Source organism: Carcharodon carcharias, chromosome 6 (genome assembly GCF_017639515.1).
Source record: "Carcharodon carcharias isolate sCarCar2 chromosome 6, sCarCar2.pri, whole genome shotgun sequence".
Classification (NCBI taxonomy): Eukaryota; Metazoa; Chordata; class Chondrichthyes; order Lamniformes; family Lamnidae; genus Carcharodon; species Carcharodon carcharias.
Window position 1 is genome coordinate 123,431,458 of NC_054472.1, and position 4,660 is coordinate 123,436,117.

The window sequence follows — 4,660 nt, forward strand, 5'->3', positions numbered from 1 at the left end:
AAGGAAGGATTCTATCATGTTATGGTCACTGTTCCCTAAAGGACCCCACACAACAAGATTGTTAATTAACCCCTTCTCATTACGCAAAACCAAATCTCAGAAAGCCTGTTCCCTAGTCAGTTCCTCGACGTACTGGTCTAAAAAAACCATCTCATACACACTCCAGGAAGTCATCCCACAGTATTATTTCTGAAAAAGAAAACCATGTGTCCTGTTTGATCTGTTCTGTTGTTGCTACCTGTGATGTGTATTGCTTGGGCAGCATGAAGCAGTCTTGCTGCAGTTTTTAAAAGTCTTTATTAGCATTACTGAACTTTGTACAGTAACAGTAGCAGGTAAAGGAATGAAGAGGACTCCATACTAGGGCCTTACATATTGCTACCTATCTCTAGGCTGCCCTTAGTTCTAGGTCTTGTGCCATCTTACATCACTGAGTGGTTGGTACTGTACTCAGTCCCATGTTAACACTTTAGGTACGAGATCATTCTACTACACCACCACCCCAAGTCTTTATCCACTGGTTATAGACTGACATTAGTTTCCTTACAGTTTGCTTCAAGTCTTACATCACTATAGGTCTTATGTACTTAATTTTAGTGTTACAACTATAAACTATTCTAATTCTAAGCTACTTCATGATTAACATTATCACATTAACAGCATGCATTAACAATGTTCTTACTCCTCTTACTTCAAGTCTTTGAAATTGGAGATTTGGGCGACCTAGAGGTCTTATACACCTGCTATGCCTCGTTTGCTGTCCATTCGGGAGAGTGGTAGGCTCTAGTGGTTCTTGATCTTGGCAGTGCTTTCGAGTTTGTATCTGGATGTAGGCATGGCTTCAGACACTTCTTCCATTGACGGATGCTGCAACAGGCCTGGTCGGTCTGTTGATGTAACAGTGATTTGTTGTAATGAGCGGTGATCATTTACTCCTGGGTGGATGAAAGCAGGGTTCATCAGGTTGTCGATGGCTTTCCTTCTTCTTCTTTTCTGGTGTCTAGAAGCTTTCTGTGGGAGAGCAGTCCTGTGGATGGAAGAAGCGTAGGAAGGTAGCTCACCTGGTAGTTGTGTAGTTATGTTTGCGTGAATCAGCTATTACAGCTGATTCTGTGGTTTCAGCATGCTGGTTGATAGTTGTTGGGGCTGTGTTGGTCGGCATCTTTACCGCCTACACCATGGTCGCTGGTGGAGGCAGGGGTTTCTCTGGAGTTCATTCCAGCTCCGGCTTCATCACCACTGGGAGTGCTGTGGTATCCTCCTGCGTGGTGGGTTGGTCTGGCCATTGTGTAGGTTCGGGGTTCTGAAATGAAGAAGAATAGACCTGTTTCATGATCAGAGATGAGAGGTTACAAAAAACGTCAATATTTAAACATTGGGCCTTCATGATGATGCCTTTCAGGCTTGGTGGGGACCATGGTTGTCTTCCCATCTTCTGCTGATTGAAGGAGATCAAAAGCTACGCAGGTGTCTCTGCTAAGGAGTGAAAAGGGCTGACTCTGCACAATGAACATCAGCTCCATAATCTGTTTGTCGCCGTACCTCAGTGGCTCCTGAATCATATCAATGACTGGGAGTTGCACTCCCCCTGCGCCATAGAGTGAGGTGTCCATCATTTGGACCCAACGGCGGTGGAGCCACGGTTCCTCATCAAATAGGATTGTCACTCTGGTGCCGGAATCTAACTTACTCTTGGTTAGATGGCCATTTACTTAGATGTCTGCATTCCAGAAGGAAGTACTGCATTGTCAGATGTCACACAGGAAGAAAGACTGTGCGTCTTCTGGGTCGGTGGCTTTGATTTCATGGAAGATTCTCAGGTTGTCTATGCAGCGCTAAGGTTGCGACTGACACAGCTTACTGAAGTGTCCCTGTCTGTGGCTATGGAAGAATTTGGCAGCACTCACAGGACATTGGTTCTTCCTGTGAGTGCACTTTGCACTGCAGCCCTGGCACGGTCGTTTGGCTAGGTGGTTGGGGCATGGCTTGTCTGGCTCGGATGGTCCATATGCTTGTGTGGCTTGATGTGGTGGACCGAGGTGTAGCTTCTGCCCCATGAAGTGCCTTCTCCTCTGAGAACAGTCCTGCAGCTCAGACAGTCTAACTAGCTGGACAGCCTTATCGAGATTAAGGTCTTTGACTTGGAGAAGTTCGGAGAGTGAATCATTCGCAGCACCCACCGCGATTCTGTTTCAGAGGAGTTTGGATTTCAGGTCACTGTCTGAAGGATTCTCATCCTTTTTTCCCTGCAGTGAAGATCATTCATATAAGAATTGACAGGCTCCCCAGGCTGCTGGGCTCTCCTGTTAAATTTGTCACGTTCCAAAATCTTGTTAGATCTCAGGTTGAAGAAAATGTTGAAGGATTTTAAAACATTGTTAAATTGAGCAGACAATTAATCTGTTGCTTGCCTGGTGATGATGTAGTCTGCAATTGGACAAATGGACTAAAGTAATGCGCTAACTTGTTCTGCCTCCAACTTTATTTAACCCTGCAGCAATGCTATACCTTAGGAAACTTTTCCTCCAATAACTTCAATTGTGAGTGTCATCAGGGCCATAGGTGAGGCCCATGATGGTGGTAGTGAAGAACTGTGTTCCATCTTTAAAGTATTTTAATGTTTGGGTGTTCCTTTAAGAGTGAAGAGGTTTTCAAGATGGTGTTGCCGACAATGATGAAAATGCGAATTTTGCCCATTTTGCAGTTTTGGTGTGAAATTCAAAATGGTAGTGGCAGTCAGCTAGGGAAAAAGAAACCTGAACATGACTGTGAGTTGGTCTGCTGCTGAGGGACATTTTAGTCATGATGATATGCTGCTGTGATGGGTCGGGAGGGCAGAATTCATGCTGGCTGAGAGGCTAAAGAATCGCAAGGGACCTGATGTGATTTTTTAAATTCCTCCATTTTTGATCTCTTTATTTGGTTTTTTTGTGACGTTCTGGACTTGGAATGCCACATGATCAAATCCATGTGGGAAACTTGATCACACGGTCACAACGATTTTGCAATTTGTATTTTATTTCAAGACGGGTGCCCTGAATTCACTAGTAACAAGTCTACCAAGCTTCGAGATTTTTTTACAAAACTAAATTGAACATTTATTAACAAAAGAAAAGATTTCAAGCACCTACATAGGTCTACAAATTACTACTATAATAACTCCTAAAACCCCTAATTGACCTGGCTTCCAGTTACACCCCCATTAAGGCAATAGTAAAAAAATAAATAGATTTTAAACAGATCCAGACAAATCGCCACAATACCCTGGACAATAGAATTCAAAGTGGCTTTTCCCAGCTTCAGATCCTGCAGACAGCAGCTTAATGCACAACTACTGGAGACTTTTCACACTTTCTGTAGATCTTACAATGCCTTCCCTCTCTAACACATAGCCTCTTCTCATTTATATGTGTTTCTCCCTTTCAATGCAAATTCCATTGTTCCCATATGTCTTTGGAACTTTATCTTTCTCGTAATATAAATCTATTCATGGTGCTAATACTATCAATAACCTTTGAGAAAATAAACACACTTCTTGGCCTAGCTTCTCTGGCGAGGTGTAACTTCCTACCATCTCTTTGAAATTCATACTACCCTGATTTATCTAAAAATGCAAATTCTCCTCACTTCACCTTCTAAAACTTCAGCCATGTTTATGTAGTTAGAATTTCAAACCTAGCTTCCTTTTGATAAGTCAAAGCCTCCAGACCAGCTGTCTCCAATTAAATTAAATCCCATACACACAGACACACACAAAAAAACTATCCAAACCCCACTATTAACCTACTTTTACAATAAATCACAATAATATTGAGAATTATTATACTTTTATGACAAGGACACCAAGTCAGAGTTCAGGCTAGTGATGAAATGCACAATGGAATTTCTACCTGACTGGATATTTTTTTAATGGTTCACATAGCTGGCCTGCTTTGAACTTTGAAAGGATTTTATCTCACCCTGCTGGCTGCTGGCTTTGCTTTGTTGAAGCTGATCTTCCACAGGGATTCAGTGGACACTTTTGCTTGAGTGTATTTGCTTGGGCCTTTTTTCTACTGCCTGGCTTTTGTGTCTCTGGAGCTTTCCAAGTGAGTTTTCTCAGCATCTTGCTTCTTGAATGAGGTTGTTTCGGGGCAGAATCATTGCTGGTGTCATTTTCTTGAGGGTTCTTCAGCCTTTTAGAGAGGGTGTAGATTTTTATTCCCCACTGCTACATGATCTGTTCTGTTCTCACTATCCGTGATGTGTTCTGCTTGGACACCATGAATCAGTCTTGTTGCAGTTAGAAATAAATGTTTATTAATAGTATTGAATTATGTACATATTGATAGTGGAGGATAAAGGTATGGAGAGAACTCCATACTACATCCCTACATGTTGCTATCTATCTCTAGACTGCCCTTACTTCCAGGTCATGTGCCTTCTTACATCACCATGTGGGCAGTACTGTAGTCCCATGTTAACTCTTTAGATACCAGATCCCTCCACTACAATTTTTAGTGGTTTTTGCCTTAACGCCTCATTCATTGAAAGACTGAAATAGTCCCCTTCTCATTTTAAAAGTCAGAAAATGTCAGCAGCATTTGCATTTAGCTGGTGATGCAGTTGAGATGATACGCACAAATGGCACAATTCATTGATGACCTTCCCTCCATGAATC

General features: G+C 42.3%; 1 long non-coding RNA gene across 1 annotated transcript; it reads right to left on the bottom strand.

Moving 5' to 3' along the window:
- Positions 1–278: 278 nt before the first annotated feature.
- On the bottom strand, positions 279–4,389 carry LOC121279283. Its single transcript, XR_005943355.1, has 2 exons — positions 3,960–4,389; positions 279–1,303 (listed from the first exon to the last, which is right to left on the bottom strand). It is a non-coding gene; the product is annotated as an uncharacterized LOC121279283 (long non-coding RNA).
- Positions 4,390–4,660: the final 271 nt, after the last annotated feature.